Below are 20812 nucleotides of genomic sequence, written 5' to 3'. Positions count from 1 at the left end.
TAAATATCTGCAGGGGGCACGGGCTGAAAGATGGGGTTCTCTCCAAGTCTGTTCTCCCAGGGGACGAAGCGTTCCTTCCGGCTCCTTGGAGAACCACTGTTTGGAGGGCCGAAGGGACTTGTTTACAACACTTCCCTCCTAGAGACCCTGAGCTTTTCATTAACCTCTTTGTCTTCGGCATTTTCAAGTGGAAATCCTAGCTGGCCTTGTGATAGAGCAGCCATGTGCCCCTCACTTCACATTTTGCCCCAGCAGATTGGTCAAAAGCTGGGGATCTCCGTCCCTCTCAGCTCAAAACACTCTGAAGACCAACTTTCTCATACACAAAGGCTTTGGGAACATTTATTTAAATTTGACTTTTGAATCAATCCCAAGTGACTGTTCCTTGGCAAAAGATATGTAACTTTATCACAGATAAATTTTCCTTGCTCACAATTCCTGGCCCTGAGTTGCTGTAAGGATCATGTAGATGTGTGTTGGAAATTAAACAGTGCGCTACCAGGGTGGCCACAATTAAATTCAGACTTGCATTCAAACCATGCCCTGTTCTGCATTTCTTCGAGAAGTTTGCTTTCTATAGACATTTCAAAATGTTCCTTCACAAAAGAAAGAGGCAGGGTGACTGGGCCCAAGTCCCCTAAATCAGGGCAGTGAGAACAGAAAGGGGGGGGGATTTATTTGCAGGGTACCAAAGTAGCTGCTAATATACAGGGATCCTCAGACTTCTCATTTAAGGTGTTTTCTTAGGGAGCCCAAAAGTTATTCTCCCCCACTTTCACAGACAGACTACACCTGTTATTTGGAAAAGAAAGAACTTATGAGCTCATATTGACCATCAATCCACCAGCATGCATTATAACATGGAACGGTTCCTAGAAAGAAACATTTTCTTCCTCTGCTTAAAATACATTTTAGGATTGAAATGCTGAATGTTAGCAATTTCTGATAATAGTGAAGCGTCCCAGACTCATGTGAGAAGTTAGATGGCTTAAGGGGGGGGGCGGGGAGAAAGTGATCAATTTGGAATAATTTTCTACGTAAGTACAGAGAGTACAATATTTAGAAAGAAGAAAACTATGGGGAATCAATTACAGACATGGTTTTTCTACACTGCAACTAAGTTTATAAAATTTGCAAGTTTATTTGTTTTTTGGCAAAATTGCTTGAATACAGAATTCAAATTTAAATATGCTTTCTGGTTCTATGTTGAATCTAATCACTTTTATTCAGCTGAAGAAATAGACATTACATGAAGTTAAAGTTGCTGGAAAGAATTCCTAGCATTTTCATGCTTACGCCAAATGGCCATTTGAAATACTTGCCTAAAAATCTATTTGAGCTTGTGCCTTTGTAACCTTTGAAAAGTTTGGGAGTTATCAGAGGAGATGGCCTGCTCAGAGCAGATAATCACTTTTGCATAAATGTTGCCCGAAAGAACAGCTCTCTGGTTAAGGTGCAAAATAACATAATCCTAAAATTTATAACCACACCAATGATGGTCAAAAGCATCTTATTTTTTTTTTTTTGTAATGTACATTGGAATGTTACCACACACATTTCACATGCAAGTTTAAATGATCTGAAAAAGACAATCACCAATTTCAGGCTGAACCAATTCCAACATTTGAGCAAATCACAAACAGCAGATCTGGCCTTGCTTAAATTTTTCCATCTCGTTGTTGAACTGAACAAAAATAAACAAATGGAAAGCCTGACAGATGAATACGACTTTTCTCATGATTTTTTAAAACCAAAAATGCAGCAGAAAACAAATACCGCCCCCCCCAGAAGTCCTTGCAAAGAAACTGCCTTTGGCATCTAGTCTGGAGCAGTCTCCCCAGACCACCCCCCTCACACTCCCACCAGAGCCCTTCCACTCTTGCTTTATCTCCTAATTTCGTGGACTGGATCGCTGAGCTGTTTATCAAACAGCGGGCAATAAAAATGGCTTCACTCTACTACTCTGTGAACTCTTGCAATTTTCTCCCTCCTCCTGGACAGAGGCCACTAGTAAGGGAAAGCCTCAGGAAAGGGGGAAAAAAAAAAAAAAGCAGATCAGTGAAAGCGAAGAAACAGTAGCTGACCGTGGCTTTGACCATGCCTTCCCTCAACCCTCTTTCTGCTCCTGCTGTGACACTCGCATTCAAGAGCACGAGCAGCTGCCATCGGATGCATGGACAATGGACTGAGGAATACAAGGCAGGGGGGAAAAAAGGAAATCAGATGAATTCTGAGCTAAGATGGCAGGGCTCTCACCTTTTCCGTGTTTTTGCGAATAGTCTGGATGGAGGCGTCCCGCAGAGAAGAAATAAAAAGGGCGTCTGAATTGTTGGATGGTGCTGAAGGCTTCTGCATTTTGCAAACGCATTTTAGAACTATTTGCAGCGGCATACTTGCTGTCAGCCATCTCTCTCTCTCTCTCTCTTCTGTTTTATGTCCTGCTAGCTCCATCACACTTCCATTAGTATGAAGACTTTCTGCCTGTAAGTAAGTGAGAGTGTGCATTCCTTAGTGCTTGAATCAAGACCCACGTCCGCATGCATTTCTAATCTAAGGAGCCTACAGCAGTTACTACAACTGTCAATTAGTCAGCAATAGCTGAGACCCTCAACGCCTCTGAAGGAACAAAGGTGGAAAGACATGCAAATACTCCAGCACCTAGATCACGCAACTTCCTTGCTACAAAGATCGGCACCTTTTGCTGGTTTTTTTGTTTTTTGTTTCTTGTTGTTTTTTTGTTTGGTTTGGTTTTTTTGGTTTTTTTGTTTGTTTGTTTTTCTGTTTCACTCCCAAATCTATGTGATACTACAGGCTTCTAATGTATCCACCTGCATAATCAGGGATGGGAGTGCCTCTGGGTATACATGTTACCTTGGCATCACCGAACTGCATTAAGCTGAACTTAAAGGAAACACCTGGGGACAAATCAGAGTTTATGACATATTTGATCCATGCTCCATCTTAACAACTGCAAGTAGAACTTAAATTAAGTACACGGTAGAGTTCTTTGTCCATGGCAATGGCTTTTATGAAAGAAGCTCATAAAATAGTGATAAAAAGAAGGGGGGGGAGTATTCAGCTACAGAAAAGCATGTATGAAGATTCATTCTCCTCCATAACAGATAAAATTATTTTGATTTAAATTCATGTTCGGATGTTAACATTGAGTGGTTTGCTAGAGTGTGTGTGCAGGTGTTTTGTTTTTGCTTTTTTTTTTTTTTCTTTTTTAATTGTATGTGTTGCTGAGTACCAGCACACATTGGAGCTATCTGTGGTAACTTTCTTTGGATGCATTCTGTGCTAACACTCTGAAGCAACAGAAAGTATTCTTTTATCTCATTTTGCAGAAACCTCCAAAAAAAAAAAAAAAAAGACCCTTTTGAAAAACAATGCTTTGCCTTACAGTTTTCAAGGACATCCAAATATTGCTAACTTGAATACACACGCAGAAAGAGGGGGGTATAAGTATAAGTAAGAGCTGATCTGACTCACTTGTGAATACCGATATTTCAAAGGGGAAGGGTGTACTCTGGATCTGATGTTCTCTGTTATTTTTCCCCCTTTTCTGGGGCATGAAAAGCTGCTGTTTCTCCCCTCAGCACTTCTTGCTAGAATCGAAGCTCTTTCCAGACAAGGCATGGCACCCATGCTGTAAGTTAACAACCTCCTCTAACTCTGTAAACAAGACAGAAAGTCTCACCTGAAGACATGCATTTACAGCCGAGCTGTGGCAGGAGCTGCAACACAGTATCACCTTATTTCCCTCTGCTATTTATTCCTCTTCTGGGGACTGCCCCTCTACAGAGCAGTTTCTGTTTTCTTTCTTCCTAGACAAAATGGCTCAAGCCATAATTTTACCCCTTTTCATCTGTCAGGGAGCTACAGCAGCGGAGCTATTTGGAAATCCCCCCCTCCAAGAGGGCACCCCCGCCACAGAGCCTGACCACGGAGTCGCAGGGACGGGCGGTGAGTCTAGCAAAGCTTTCACAATGGGCAGAGAGAGGTGTTAGAAAGGAGAACAGACCAGGTCCCTAGCAAGATAAAGCAGGGGTAGAGACGGAGGCTCAGGAACCCCACCCCCGCCCCTCCAACAGACCCTGTCACTTAAGAAAGAAAAAAAAAAAAAAAAGATCCTAACGAGGTGGAGAGGGAGAAGGGAAATAGTGTTAAATAGTTGGCGAGGTGACCCACCGTCCTGTTTGCTCCTTGGCGCTTGCCGAGGGGAGTAACAGCCATAGCCGTGACAGCGGCGTTGTCATGTGCCAAGTACAACCTCTGCCCAGTGCTCTCTGCCTCCCAAAAAGGAAAGAAAAGCATGCCTCAGACAGAACACAACGGGAACGAGCAGGCGCCATCGTCAAGTCACGGACCCCATCAGCACCGGCTGGTCTCTGAAAGCCCTGTATCCAGGGTCCCATTCAAAGGCAACGAAGAAGCAGAGACAATGGCAAATCAAAAACTGGCAGGGCTTCCGGAATAATTTAACTCCTCACTCCAGAATTGAGATGGGTAGAGCAAGACACACAGGCGAGAGCTCCTTCACACCAAGGCGCCGAGCATATGCCTGCCTCTCTGTGGATTTATTTTTAGACATAATATCAGGGCTAAGGCAGCCTATGCACTCATCGATAGCGTGAGCTTCTCTTTTTCACTCTGAGACTAGCTGATGACTGCAGGAGGCAGCCCACATTTCTCCCAAGCCAAAGGTCGGTTAAAAGCACCCCAAGCCCTAACCCATTGTCTCCGAGAATAGAGAGCATTAAATACATTTATTGTCAAGGTATGTTCCCGAAATGAGGTCACGCCTTGTGGCAAATTGTTCACTTCCCATCTTTCCACAAATGACTTAATTCCAACATCCAGAATCCCAACCAGGAGAAGAAATCACACCTTGACAAAGACAATTCAAATACCATAGACTGAGGATTAAAAAACACATGTATTTAGCAGGACATGTGTTATTAGTAACATGCACTGCACTTCTAAACTTCTCCAAACAACATGTTTGAGATGGTCGATATTTTATATCCTTTAGATGGGCTTTTACGTGTGAGTATTCCTCTAGTTCTCCTGAAGCTTCAAATATTTCAAATAATAAACACAACAGAAAAATTGGATAAGCAGAAAGCAAAGGAGACATCCTCCGCCTTCGTGAACAAATCAAATATAATGTAGTATGCACTTGTCCAAGCCTAGGAACTTTTCCCCCATGTGGAGGATTAAAATATTTAAACACATTCCTTTAAATCTTTCATATTAGAGTACACTTATTAAATATGTATGGGCACATATCTACACATATACAAAATTCTCAAGTTAATTTAAATTTATGGGAGAAATCCAAAGGATAGTAGGGCAAACAATCCAAAAAAAAAAGAAAAAAAAAACCCAACCCCAGAGTCATAAAAAACAATCTCTAACCACACACCATCTCTCTAAAGTTTCACACAGCACTTGAATGAGACCGGCGGACGTGATGGTGCTGAATGAAAACAATGTTTCACAATCATGATATTCCAAATGAAATTACTGGAAACGAAAAGCAAAATGCCCACTTCCATATTTTTGGGTCAGAATTTGTTTCTGTCAGAACTGGGGGCTGTTTTTCGTTTTGTTTTGTTTTTGATGTCATATACATGTAATCTGTAAATGCGAATTACAACATGGATGATTTCCAACTCCACAATAAGCATTCTGAGTTTTGATTTGCCTTTTAAGAGTAGAAACAGTTTATAATTTCGCGTTGTAAATCTCACTAGGACCGAATGCTCTTACAAGGACTGACAGAGAAAGAATAATTCATGTCAGACCAAAAGACTGCTTTTGGTCGGCTTCACACAACCTTTTTTCCAACAGCTCTGGGCCAAAATGCGTGTAGAATCTTGAGCTGAACTATCCATCACATTTCCCTAGTCTTTCAATTAATGACACTGCAATCAGATCGATAGAATGTAATAAGAAAAGAGCTTTGCATTTCTATACCTATTAATTCGTTGAGAAACTCCAGCAGTAAGACGTGACTTGAAAGGAAAAACACTCAAAGAAAATGAATTCTCTTAGCATACTAAGCAATGACACCCTGACCCAAAAGTGAACGTGGGAGTTTCCACCTTCCAGCCAGGGTTATTAGGACCCGAAGATCAGATTGTTTGTCAGGAGTAAACGGACTCTTTTCCACCAGATTCTCTGTAGTGCACACTCACACCACCACAGGGCTTGTCACACAGGTCAGTTCGGGGAATTGGGGAACAAATATCCTTGAAAGGCGAGTCAGAGAATAGGTTGAGGCCGTCGTTGCTCTGCAGTGCCAAATGCGTGATCTTAGTTTTTCTAGGGCATTCTGCCTGGAGGAATTGGTTTTAGAAAGAGTAGGGTAGGGGGAGAACGATCAGAAGGCTAATTGAGTTTGGCCCCATCCCGAATCACTGCCTTGGTCTGAGACCATGTGAACAGTGACAGAGAACAACACGACAGAGTTGGCACTCTCTGTGGTTATCACCAGTGCCAGAGGACTGGGCCCGCAAAGTATGAGTTCTCTGTGGGAAGGATGAGGCAAAAAAAAAAAAAAAAGGCTGTCCTCCAATGTCCTGCAGGATCATGTGCACATCCAGACCTTAATGTCACTAGAGGTGAAGCAACAGTGACTTCAAGAACTCAGAAGCAGAGAAAAGAGGGGCAGTTGTCAGGAACGGGGGAATGGGGGACACAGGTTAAGGAGACTGTATTGTATAGGAGACTGTATTGTATAAGGAGACTATGGTTACAGAGACTGTATTGTATACTTGAAATTTGCCAAGAGAGTAGACCAAAGTGTTCTTATCACACACACACACACACACACACACACACACACACACACACACAAATGGCATGTGAGGTGGAAGATGTCTTAATTACCTTGATGGTAGTAACTTTCACAGTGTACACATTATTTGCCAATAACACCTCATAAAGTTGGGGGAAAAAACACTAATTTCAGTCCTAGGATGTAGACTCTACTACATGCAGGTTCCAATAGGGTTCGCTCAACCACTGGTATCATAGAAAAAATAGCCCTGTTAACCAAAAAACTAGAGTTTGAAACTCAGTTGTACTGACATACCTGTTAGCTTCTCTGAACCTTAGGTTTGTGTTAGTAAAATACAGATATTACTGCTTAACTCAAGGGTGGCTCTGAGGCTGAATGAGATCATGTATGCAAAGCACATGCACATACGAGGTAAACCTTTCTCTTCCCGCCTTTCAGATTTCTGCACATAAAATAGCAATAAAAATACAAGCTTATTGTACAGACTAAATGAGATAATATCAGGATGCTCTATAAACTGCTCCAAAATATAAAACAAAAGAGGAGGAGGAGGAGAAAATAACACTAAAGCTTTTTTTTTTTTTTAAGATTTTATTTATTTGACACACAGAGAGAGAAATCACAAGTAGGCAGAGAGGCAGGCAGAGAGGGGGGAAACAGGCTCCCCACTGAGCAGAGAGCCCGATGTGGGACTCGATCCCAGGACTCGAAGATCATGACCTGAGCTGAAGGCAAAGGCCCAATCCACTGAGCCACCCAGGCGCCCCAATACTAAAGCTTTTTAAAACCGAATACCTTGGGGAGCCTGGGTGGCTCAGTGGGTTAAGCCTCTGCCTTAGGCTCAGGTCATGATCTCGGGGTCCTGGGGTCGAGCCCCGCATCAGGCTCTCTGCTGAACGGGGAGTCTGCTTCCCTCTCTCTCTCTGCCTGCCTCTCTGCCTACTTGTGATCTCTCTTTCTCTCTGTCAAATAAATAAATAAAATCTTTAAAAAAAAAAAAAAACGAATACATCATTCAGTGTAAGGCACGAAAGATGAATAATGTAGTCCAGTACCTCGCCGTGTGTGTCAAACCCTGGGGGAGTATCCGCAGTCACGTCTACCGATGGAGGCGTGCCAAGTGCCTTGGTCACTACCAACCCGCCTTCCAGTGGACTCTCCCTTAGTGGCATTGCTTCCTCATAGGAAATAAGAATGAAATCACGGGATGGGATCTAGCGATGTGTCAGAGACACCTGTGCTAAGAGGTAAGAATACACTACTCAGGGGACACCTGGGTGGCTTAGCCGGTTAGGCCTCCAGCTCTTGATTTTTAAATCAGGTCACGATCTCAGGGTTCTGGGATCGAACCCCACATTCACCCTCAGTGTGGAGCCTGCTTAAGATTCTTGCTTTCCCTCTCCCTCTGCCCCTCCCCCCCCCACTTGCATATGCTTTCTCTTTCTCCCTCTCTCTCTTAAGTAAATAAACAAATAAATCTTTTTTAAAAAATCACTGTTCAGTATTTTCTGTGTTTATAATACATGGAGAAAGGATCTTATTATTCATTTGATAAATATGTGTAGGTCAATAAGATATACATGAAGAGCACTCTAGGTAGGAGGTATAAAAAGAAAGATTTGGCCTCCAAGAGCTTAAAGCCCAGAAAAAAAAAATTTTTAATCATAAAATGAAAATAATCGCGAAGTGTTAAGTGAGAAAAGGACTGCAGGTCTTGGCATAAATTTTGTGGTAACCGGCATTTGGCATCTGCAGTACCAGAAGTACTTGTGAAGGACCCTTTTTATTACTTTGTCATGACAGTTATTATCTAATGAAATGAGACAGTAGATGAGGGAGCTTAAAATAGTTGCTACAAACATGAAGCTCTATGAAGACGTCAGGCTCATTATCTATGCATGGTTTGGATGGAAAACATTGGGAGGCTTCTAAAGACTAAAAATCTGTTTCAATAGCTATGGTTAACCAAAGAGGATGTCTGCTGCTTTTTAGGGAAATGATAATGATAATGATAATGATAATAATGACGACGATGATAATAATAATAATAATGATAGCCATTACTTACATAGCACTTAAGCAGTGCCCAGCAATGTGCTAAGTGTTTTGGGCCTGGTAACCCACCTAATCCCCACACTATCCCTATGAGGTACATCCATTTTTTTTTTCTTAAAGACTGTATTTATTTATTTGACAGAGATCACAAGCAGGCAGAGAGGCAGGCAGAGAGAGAGAGAGAGAGAGAGGGAAGCAGGCTCCCCGCTGAGCAGAGAGCCCGATGTGGGGCTCGATCCCAGGATCCTGAGATCATGTCCTGAGCCGAAGGCAGAGGCTTTAACCCACTGAGCCAGCCAGGCGCCCCCTTATAAGGTACATCCTATTGTTATCATCATTGTTTTACTAAAGCACAGAGAAGTCAAGTGACCTGCCCAAGATCACACAGCTAGTACATGGCAGCCACCAAATTTCACGCCTGGGCAATGTAATGCCTAAGCCCACCCTCTTGACCAGTTTGCACTCAATTGTCTTTCATCTTGCATTTCCTCTGTCCTTAGATTCTCATCAATTCTAACTTTCAGTACAAAGTGGGACAGAATGGCCAGCAAGCCAAGCCTACTTTGGGTGAGCTCTAAGAGGAAAAGGGAAATAAAGCACATGGTCAAGGAAAACACAGAGAAGAAGCAAAATGTACGAGTGTGAAGCTGCTAGAAAGCCTGCCTTCTTTTCTCTAGCTTCGTTTCCCAGCACACACACCGGGTGCATTTATTTATTCAGAAAATGCCGCTGAGCATGACTACCTACCAGACACAGCAGGCTCCCACCCCATCGAAACTTACAGGCTGGTATAAGAGACTGCCATTAACACAGTGACAACATAGGGGCCTTAGGAGAAAAACTAGAATTGAGAAATCAGAATATTGGTTTTCCATCCGGGATGCTTTCATGAGATCAGAAATGTGTGGTTAGAGAAATTTCTCAGAGAGGAACACATCTCAGTTGAACGTTCTTCTGGCATAGGGCTCACCCTAGTCCCTTCTTTTAATTTGCCTTTATGTTCTCTGTCCCAGTGTGATGTGCGCTACTCACCTGAACTCCCTCCGAACTACTTTGAAGATGCAGGTCCTCTGCTTCTCAACCTACCCTAGTCCCCTACTACAAGTGAGGGAAGGAAGACACCTTTCCCTCTGCCTCTCTCCCTTGATGTTTAACAGACACTCAAAAAAATTTTTTTTTCAAATAATGCAGGTATGCACACTTTAATAATGTTTATGACTTTTCCTGGTTATAATAATAAAACGTTTGCTACCAAACTTTTATAAGAAAATAGCAAAGCCTAAAGATTACAGTTAAAAATGATATTATATGTTGGCTAACTGAACATAATAAATAAATAAATAAATAAATAAATAAATAAATAAAATGATCCAAAGTAATAACAATTAAAGATAACCACATTTGCTATTTCATCAGATTTTCTTCTAATCTTTTACAGATTAGAACTTGTAGAACATTTGGATCATAATGTAAATAACTTTGCTTCCCACCCTTTTAATTTGACATCATATTAGGAGCATTTTTGGTGTTTAATATCTTTTGTAACATTATGTAATATTCTATTCTAAAGAAATATAAGGGGTACCTGGGTGGCTCAGTTGGTTAAGCAACTGCCTTTGGCCCAGGTCATGATCCCAAGGTCCTGGAATCGAGGCCCGCAATCGGCTCCTTGCTCAGTGGGATCCTGCTTCCCCCTCTCCCTCTGCCAGCTGATCCCCCTGCTTGTACTCGTTCTCTCTCTGTCAAATAAATAAGTAAAATATTTTTTTAAAATGTGATTTAACTATTTCCCCAATATTGCATATCTAGGATGTATTTTGGATTTATATTATACATATGGTTGTAACAGACATCTTTTTACAAAACTATTTGACCATTTCCTTAGTACAGATTAGGAGTGGGACAAGTGGATCAAAGTGTTCTCTTTTATGTCTTTCAAAACCACTTTCCAAAAAAGTTTTGCCAATTAGCATACTGAACTATTGGAGGAAATTCTCAATTCTCTGCAGTATCACAAGCCTCAAGTTTTGTTTTATTTACTTTACTATTTACTATTTGCTTAGCAGTGCTGTATCTTTTTTTTTTCAAGATTTTATTTATGTATTTGACAGAGATCACAAGTAGGCAGAGAAGCAGGCAGAGAAAGGGGAGGAAGCAGGCTCCCCGCTGAGCAGAGATCCCGATGCGGGGCTCGATCCCATGACCCTGGAATCATGACCTGAGCCGAAAGCAGAGGCTTTAACCCACTGAGCCACCCAGGCGCCCCAGTGCTGTATCATTTTTTATTTCTGTGAATCTAGTAAGTTCGGATTGATATTTTAAGAACTCATTGACCATTTAAAAAATTTTATTAACTACCTTTTTGTGTCTTTTTTATATACATATATATGTATATCTTACACACATACATTGTCAATTATTGCAAATACACTTTCCAAGTTGTTTATGACATTTTAGTGTACTGAACTTTAGTATTCTATATACAAACTGATATTTTCCTTTGTGATATCAGCAGATGCTTTTATATTCTGAAGTATTTCCCACTCAAAATTAAACACCTATGTTGTCTTCAAGTTATCTTACATGTAATCTGCCTAAAATATATTTGGGTGCATTTTGTAAGGTAAGGATATAACTTGAGGGTTTTATTTTCCTTAAACTGGCAATTTTCCCAGTATCCGTCCCCATTTCTATCAATATTTTAAGTATGATAAAGTACATATTTTCAAACCTATCTCAGGGCCACCTTTTCCGCTCAGATGTTTATGCATTTAAATTCTTTCCAATAAACGAGCTATCAGAGCATTTTTCCATTTTATCATCTCTAGGACTGAAAGACTTCTGCTCTCAGGGTGAGAGACAAAAATAGCCTATTATTAAAGACTGGGCTGAGTTGTATGGTCGATTTTAGGTGTGATAAGAAGGCTGCTAAAACTAGCTAGCTCTCAGGAGTGGCCTTGATGGCCAAAGGGCTGAAATTGAATTCATAGGAGTTGAGATTAGGGCAGAAGATTCCACCTTAAGGCAACAGGGAAAGGCAAGAGTCAAAGGGATTAATCAAATAAAAATCTACAGGAGAAAGTCAAGACCCAGGCACTGACAAGAGCACTTATAAATTAAAGTTTGAAGTGACCAGACCAGGCTTGAGCCCATTCTCGCAGAACCAGATGAAGGCAAGAGGCAAAGCATCTCCAAGAGCGGAAGATAGAATATGAAAGTGTGCAGGAATGGGGGGTCCGGGCTGACATCCCAAGATGGCACAGGGACAATGCACGAACAGTCAGAGTGGGTCAAGGCCAAGGCCAAGGCCAGATCGTTTGGGCACCTTCACTAAAGTTATTATTTTCCCCGAAACAAATCAATGTATTATAGAGAACTGACTTGGGTCATTTAAATTCCCTTATTTTTCTTCGGTACCAAGATCGAGTTTGGATGGAAATAAACAGAGGGGATTCCTGCCTCAGTTCACCTTCTCCCCGTGCAGTGCCAGAATCAGTTCCAGGAAAAAGCAAGAACAGTGAGCAGCTCATCCACCTGAAGTGTGCTGGTATTGCAAACGTAAAAGTTTCCAGTGGGGGGAAACAGGTCAATTTGATGATGCAAGGTTGTCAAAAGAAAGAACATTTGCCCTTTCCAAGGTACAGGGAGGAAAAGGCTGTGGCATAATGGTGGAAAAACTTGTCAGCTCTCTACTGCCGTTTTGATGGACCATCTGTCTGGCACACAATTAACTAGCCCCCCATTGCCACCTCGCTGAACGGTCCACACAGGGCATCTCCGGGCGTGTGGGGTGGGGGGGGGTAATGCATTGTGGCTAGAAACACGGCCTCTAGAGTGAGCTGACCAAAGCTTGAGTCTTATTATAGCAGTAACTTGCTGTGTGATCTTTGTTTTTTAAGATTTATTTATTTGAGAGAGAGAGAGAGAGAGAAAGCAGGGGCAGAGAGAGAAAATCCTCAAGCGGACTCCCTGCTGGGCACAGAACCTGACGCAGGGCTCGATCTCACAACCCATGAGGTCATGACCTGAGCTGAAACCAAGAGTTGGACGCTTAACCGACGGAGTCACCCAGATGCCCTTGCTGTGTGATCCTGAGTAAGTTCCTTAACCTCTCTGAGCCTCAGTCTCGTCACCAGCAATGCGGGCATAGTCCTGCTATTCCCCTCACAGGGTTATTGTAACAGTAAAAAAGAAAACACCTATGAACCATACAGATGATATGAGACTGATAACTGAGTTGCATTCAAATAAATATTAAACCGTATTAGGAGGCAATACAGGGAATGCAAGCTACAGAACTAAACCCGAGTTCACCAGCTCTCTCACTTGTTTGTTCTGATCCATCCCTCTGTGCCTCATCTACCAAATGGGTATACACATACAGCAATCCCTACTCCATAGGCTGCTAAAAAGGTTAAATGAAATGATACATACATATAGGTGCTTGGAACAGCGCCTGTCTCTATAAAAATTAACTGTTATTACTGTTGTTTTAGGATCCAGAATGTACAGCTGGATTCCCCAGGTCAAAAGTAAGTCAGAGACTGAAAACATGAAATAAGTGGAAATGTCTTTCCCACTGGAAATACACTATAACCAAATCTGATATTTTGAGTCGATCCTCCCATCCCTAATGGAAAATCCACATTGCAATAAAATGGATTCCTGTGGCAATGCTAGAGGCATCCAGCATGTAATCACAGACAAGGCAACACCTCTAAAACAGCTGGGATGACCGTTCCAAGGGTCTACTGAGTTCATCCAGAGGGCATAGAGATGTCTTTATGCTAGACTGTCACAGCAGGCATTCTCTCTCAACTGCTTTTGGGGAGATCCTATGGGTGGTCTCCCAGCCAGCCGCCAGGACTTGCCTCTGATAATAATCCCAAGGAGACCCTACAATGTCCTGACTATGCACCTCTGCCCACACTTTTACTTTTAAATTCATTCAACGATCCAACTATCAAGCATTTATTTCCATGCCTAGGCTAGGGGCTGAGTATATAGAATGAACAAAGCAAACTTGGTTCCTGATTCATGGAGCTTACATTCTAGCAGAAGCACCAAACACGACTCTGGTAACCACCCAGCTAAATACATAATTGCAAATCAATAGTGAGGTTCAAGTGAGAAGAGGAAGAGCCAACATGGGGATCTGCAGGGGAACATCTCCCTGAGCAAGTGGCACCTAAGCTGATTTGAAACACGATATAGAAGAAGCAACAGCAGCTTTGAGAATAAAATTTTCATAAACACTGGCTCGAAGGAAGCAATCCACAAGGTTGAAGAAGTTACTGATACTGCCCACCGGAAGTTACGCTGTCACTAGTGAGCACAGGTTCAAGAATGCAAGAACTCTGATGACTTGCGCCTACCAGCCGTCGGATGAAAGAGATAAAGGGAAAAGCAGACAGCAGCCTAATACCACCGACCTCGAGGAAGGAAAAGCAAGGTGGCCAGACATAGAGGCTTTGCCATAGAGACAGTTCCCCCCTAGAGCCCCTGATCTGCATCCCAGAGACACAGGGTCTGGTTTGGAGAACCAGCAGCACAAAGCACTGTCAATGTGAATTACAGAAGCCATGGTGGTTGGAGAAGGTTGGAGACTGTGGGTCATAGGTAGATGGGACAGTCCCCATAGCTTGGCTCGGAGCAGGCTCGGAGGAAGAAAGGAATGGAAGCTTAAATCCCTAGATAGTCTCCATAGAAGTTGAGATGTTCCTTCCAAACTCCTTTCATTCTCCCCAAGGCCAGTTCAAGACTGGCCTGGTTCCATGAGATTCCCCACTCCCCAGAGCATGTGTCATCGCCCCAACGGTATCATACTTCCATGGTACTATGCTGCCTTGCTCTCCAGTCGCTTCATGACTTCTTTTCATGCCCACTCAATATAATATACTTCTCAAGGACAAGGACTATCCCTTCCCTTCTTTTGTGCTCCCCACGGTGCCTTGTTTAGTATTGTGCCCACTCAAGGCACTTAACATATCAGTGTCTGTTGGAGAAATGAATGGTTTAATTAATCCATATATCTGAAAGATTTCAGTATGTTAAAGGAAGAAAGAGAGAGAAAGAACGAGCTTTGAGTATAACAAAACCGAGCCATCCCTTGCTAGGGCCGGGTAGTCATTTCAGAGAGTGTTTAATACTGCATATTGGTTATTTAAATGGAGGGCACAAGGTCCTATAGGTGGAGATTTTCATCTATTTAGGGTAATTAAAGAGCTTCTTCACCTAGCAACATGTGATGGACAAGAAAGACCTTCCAAAGTCTTTCCATTTCTAATTCTGATTCTATGGATTCTGACTTGTTACCATCTCAATCCAACAGTCCACGGTGCGAATGCTAGGCGGCCCTTAGAACAGGCCCTGAACCATCTCACTCAAAGGACACTGTGAACACATCAGAGCCTTCTCGGCTCTAGAACGGAACCCACACTTTCACCACCTCCACCAGCGTCGGCACCAGGACACCAGAGTGCAGCCATTGGTTTAATTTCCTTACTGCTGGGCTTATATGGCAGGGGGAGAAAGAACTGCCACCTTACACAAATTGTTTAAAAATAGAACAAGGACCACTCAGGCTGCTGTGCAATGCCGTTCTACTCTCTTCCTGTCCTAATAGAGGTACTGCATCAGGAAACCATTGGGAAAGTCTTGCAGGGGGTGGGGGGAGATAAAAGTGATCTTATTGTAGTTGTGTTATTATTATTCTCATTTAAAAGTTTTAACTTTTAGGGCGCCTGGGTGGCTCAGTGGGTTAAAGCCTCTGCTTTCAGCTCAGGTCATGGTCCCAGGGTCCTGGGATCGAGCCCCGCATCAGGCTCTCTGCTCTGCAGAGAGCCTACTCTCTGCCTGTCTCTCTGCCTACTTGTGATCTCTGTCTGTCAAATAAATAAATAAAATCTTTAAAAAAAAAAAAAAAAAGTTTTAACTTTTACTCCCAGGTAGGCTTCAAGCACTTCTTTCTAGTTAGCTCTAACGAGCATTAATAAAAAACATCAGAACATAAAACTTGCCTCTCGAAAGGCGCCCATGGCCATCAACTCTGATGTCACTGCTTCAAGAAGCCACTGAAACGTAAGGCCAGGCTTCTCCGAGCCAGTCATGTCACAGGGTCCCGCGGCAGCCAGGCTGTGGGACAGAAAGGTCTGAGCCTCCATACAGAAAGCATCCATCACTCCCTGGACTCGTGCCCCAGCACAAAGGCCTCGGTTCTCTCTCGTTAGGCAGCACAGTATGCCCTCTCACAGACCCCTCGTCACACTCCATGACCTCCTCTGTCGGTGTATTCTTTGTTTCCTCCTCTTACTTCAAAATAACTCAGCCAGGACAGAATTGAAGCCCAGCCAAGTTTTCATTTTACATGTTGCCCCTCTCTCTTGAGAGTCTTGGATGAGTTTTCTGGTTAGGCGGGAGCTAGGCTTTCACCTTGGAGGAAGTCATTGTTTTTGTGTGGAGTGTCTACCTGTAGCCAGGGAAAAAAAAAATACACACGGCCTCGCCACAAAGAAGCAGAAGTGCATTTTCCCAGGACAGCCGCTGGGAGTCTACCAGTGTGGAATTATTTGACTCCCTTAGACTGTTCTAGTCCTGCTGAGTACCTACTCCCGTGCTCACGCACCCCCCACCCCCCACCCAACAAACCCAAACTCCAGTCAGAGTTCAACGAAATCAATTCACAGATGAAGGAAGAAAGTATTTAGAGAGACAGATTGCCCCCACACAGCCGAAACTGGCAGCATAAATCACAGGAAATGATACGAAGGGGCCGTGAAAAGCCCAGTGAGCTTCTTGGTCCATTATGCATTCAGCCTGGAATAATGACCCCTAATTTATTTTAGCCACATTCCTCTTTGGTGGGGATGCCCTTAATCTCACTCTGAAGATTTCATAACACTTTTCTGTTGTTCTTCTTGCCTTTAAACCAAGGAATCTGGCTCATTCTCTAGCTGTGGAGTAGTTAATCTACTCAAATGTTTCCCCCTACATAACCATCTGCTCTACCTTGCATTTTCTACCTTTTCACACTATCTCGGCCTCAGCCTGCTCTTCCGGCTCATTCGGTGATCTTTAATTTCTCCTCTGCCTTTATGTCTGGTTGCTTATGTTTTGAGGCAGACAATGGAGGTGATATAGGCCATTATTCATGAGTAGCTTCAAGGATAACGTGAGAAGGGCCTCATCTCCTGACCCCTCTTAGCATAAGAATTGCTGATAAAATTCTGAACTGAAAAGAGAAGTTCTGAGGAAAATATCAGAGCACTACTCACTCTGGAGCAGCTTTCTAGAGAAAGAACCTTGGAGAGAGGAGTCAAAATTTTTTTTTCTACTAATTTTAAAAAGCTTGCCTCACGCAAAGTTGAATATAGACTGTAATCAAAACCTCCATTTTTCTACCATCCAGGCCATCCCCATATGCGTGGGGATGGCATGGGGATGGCAACGCAAATTCAAAAATAACACTACAACAGCATGACAGCCAACTGTTTAATGGGTCCGTCTCCAAACCTAATAAACTGTGGGTCTTTCCCACATAGCCAAGCGGACTCTTTCTTTTTTTCCCTCCTCACCTTTGCTTGATTCAGCCTTGAATGCACAGTGACATAGCAGAAGGTGAGCAGTGGGGAGGAGAAAGCCTAAATCACCTACTGACTACCTAATCGCTTCCTAATTACTCAGGAGTTGCCAGTGGGAAAAGTGTGGGGACCCTGTGAAATGCCTGGAACTGTGGTTCTTTGAGGAGCTTCATACAACAATTATCATTAATGTGGTAATGCCCCTGGTCTCTGTAAACACAGGCAAAACAAAGCGACTCCTGGGCTACCCATCTTCCCTGGGGCGTCTTTTCCAGAGCAGAAGCTTCAGATCTGCCTACTTCAACGTTATCACGCATTCACATTCCCTTTGCCATCCAGGTCTCTCTCTGGAACAGCAACCAGATACTGTTTAAAGTTTTACTAGACTTCTCCTGGTGCTAACAGTGGCCAACCATCCACCCTGTGGCCCAATCCAGAAACCTGGGAGTCACCCCAGCTTCCTCCTCGAAATTACTCTCACGCCCAAGAACCAATCCTCCCAAGTATCTCCAAATGCATCACCCATTTCGGTCAATTTTCCAGTGCCCTGCTGCACTCTCAAACCATATCTGCAGTTCCTCTTGCTTAGAGGATCCAAACTCTGCTTCTGATGATCATATTCTCCAATCCTTCTCCACAGAAACGCCAGAATGTTCTCTTTAAAAAAGAAAAAAAAAAAAAAAGAGCCTGCCATTTTGTTGTTTAAAACATGCACTATTCCTTGGTTACTTTAAGATGAATGTCCATCCCCTTAGCGTGGCATACAATCCCTTTGCAATCTGACTCCTACCCACTTCCTCAGACTCAATTTCTGTCAACCCCTCAGACTCTCACTGAGGTGCAAACATATGGAAGTACTTGCATCCTCTGCGTGCGCCATGTTCTCTCACAATTCTTTCCTGTGTAGACACTGTTCCCTCTATTCATAATGTCCTCTCTTCCTTTGGCCTTTTGTCTAGCTAACACCAGCTCGTCAGTCAGGACTCAGCTCATGCATAACGGTCAAACTCCCCTGGCACTTAGGGGCCTCCTTCCTTATGCGTGCCAAAGCACCTTGTACTTTCTTTCATTATTCGTCTGAAAAATGTCTATGAAATGCCTGACACATTGTTTTTTATATACTCGCTTCACCCACTAGATGTGCACTCTCTGAGAACAAAGGTTGTGCTACCTTTGTGTTTTAGTATCTTCAATGAGTAGCACGGTGCCTAACCCAGAGTAGATGACTCTCAGAGCATAGTGGGTGAATATACTGGGCACGTATAGACCCAGTATTAAAGTCAATGGTCCACTCTTTCCCCAGAAGAAACGTTCCTTCTAGTTTTCTTACAGACCTTCAAGAACAGTACAGTGTATTAACAAAAGCACTCTTCTTTGAGTTAGAACCCCTATGTTCTAGTCCAGCTCCATTATCAGGAAGGTGTGAGATCTGGAGCAAACCACCAAAAAACAGCCAACATTCATTCAACACTGATGATATGGGAGGCTCCCTGCTAAGCATGTTATGGGCGTGATTTTCTTTTTTTCCTCACAGCCAATGGAGGAGATAGATATTAATATATACACAATTTATCAATGAAGAATTTAAGGCACTCAAACCCCTGTTTGAAATTGCCCCCCTTTATCTAGGTTATTGAGGGACAAATTGAGACTTGGTATATAAAGGAGCTTTACCAACTGTTGAGAGCTATACACACATAAGTCACTGTAATCATGGAAAGCAATGAAGGTTGTCTAAGTATAATGGATGTTCTGTGACTCTAGTGAGAAGCCAGATTCTACCAGGTGAAGATCCAGATTACAGAGTTGAATGAAGAAGACACAGCTGAAATATAATCCCAAATCTGAGATACGTAATAAAACCATGAGCCAAGGAACACCACGTGCCCAACCCCTTTGCATTTTGTGATGGTAGAAAACCAATGTTGAAAGCTGCAGAAAGCCACACAGCTCATTTGTACATAGGATGGGACTCCTGGGTCAACACTGAACTATTTTTAGACCACTTTGTGTGGAGGAAAGTTCGTGAATATGAATATGAAGTTTAGAGAATGACACTGATGGATCCGAGTGTTCCCTTTAGAGAGCACCTGAGTACTTCAGAGCCAACATTAAACTCACAACATGCTCCTGACCTCTCTCCTCATGGGCATTTTTAATTACCATGTCTCTTTACTAGGCATCCAACAGGTACCATAGTCAACAGGGCCAACACATAAAAGGCAGAAATAACATTTATCCAGGAAACTGAGCTTAATAAGAAGCATTAGGATGTACTAGAAAGAGAAAATTCTTTCGCACCAAACAGATGTGAGGGGAAACCCTAAACTCTACCACTTCACTGGGTCGCTGGTAATCGAGCAAACCATTTTCCTGAACTTTGGTTTTCTCACCTCTAAAATGAACAAATGATGCCTCGTTATCGAAGGAAAAAAATCTTTGCCACAGTGGGCAAATACAGGTTGGCTTCTCTTCTGTCCATCAGCCGTGTTCAGGTGATATATGAAGAGCCTTGGCCAATTTGCCAACTCTACTTACCTCTCTACTCTTAAGAAGTGACAATGTTGGTCTGCTGTCACTCCATGTCAATATAGAACCATCAAAGACATAAAACATGTTTCTCCTTTTCTTATCACAAATAGCAAACCTACATCTGGGCAACTTGAGGGTACTTAGAACCGCCTTATTGAATAATGGGTTTAGTGTGTGTTGAGTGGTGCTGAGTTCTCCTGCGTGGCTCTTTTCAGAAGTCTAAAGAGGTTGATCGAATATGGTGAACATTAACGTCAGTTGGATAAGCTTTGAGGCCAGATTGTACGGACTGCAGGGCCCTGAAATCAGACTGACGGGAGTTCAAATTTCACCCAGCAGGTATTAGCTGCCTGGTCTTGGGCAAGTTACTTTTCTTCAGACATGGAACCTGTCGTCTGCAGAACGGGCAGAATAATGGAACCTATTTACAGATACACGCTAAGAGTTAAATAAATCATGGCAGATAAAGTCGTTGGCACCAGGCTTCAGGCATCGTTAAGCACTTAATAAATGCAAATGGTCGTCAATATTCATGTCACGTGCGTCCTTAAGTGGGGAAGAAAAATCAAAATAAGAGAAACATAGGCTTGATTTTGTGGAAAGAGTTGTATTTTTGTATTTTTGTCATCCTTTATTTGTATTATTTGGCAGCTGACACCGTAACTATACGTATTGTGTATGGGGGGTTCTTCCAGAAGTTAACTTGTTCTCATGTCCTCCCACGTTTCTCAAATTACATCATTTGCCTGAGAAATTCCCAGCCCCGGTCTACCTTTCATCCCATTAGGAAGCCCTTAAAATGCCTCCTGATGACTCCTCGCTCCACAAAACCTTCCAG

The 20812-nt window shown here is 42.8% G+C and overlaps 1 pseudogene; it reads right to left on the bottom strand.

The window, feature by feature from the left end:
• LOC111154006 overlaps positions 1-2391 on the bottom strand; it is a 67603-nt pseudogene extending 65212 nt beyond the window's left edge.
• Between the last annotated feature and the right edge of the window lie 18421 nt (positions 2392-20812).

The sequence above is a fragment of the Enhydra lutris genome, unplaced genomic scaffold (assembly GCF_002288905.1).
Source record: "Enhydra lutris kenyoni isolate GAN:26980312 unplaced genomic scaffold, ASM228890v2 scaffoldscaffold34, whole genome shotgun sequence".
Taxonomy (NCBI): Eukaryota; Metazoa; Chordata; class Mammalia; order Carnivora; family Mustelidae; genus Enhydra; species Enhydra lutris.
Note: the sequence above shows the minus strand (reverse complement) of the source record. Positions and strands in the feature narration are given on the sequence as shown.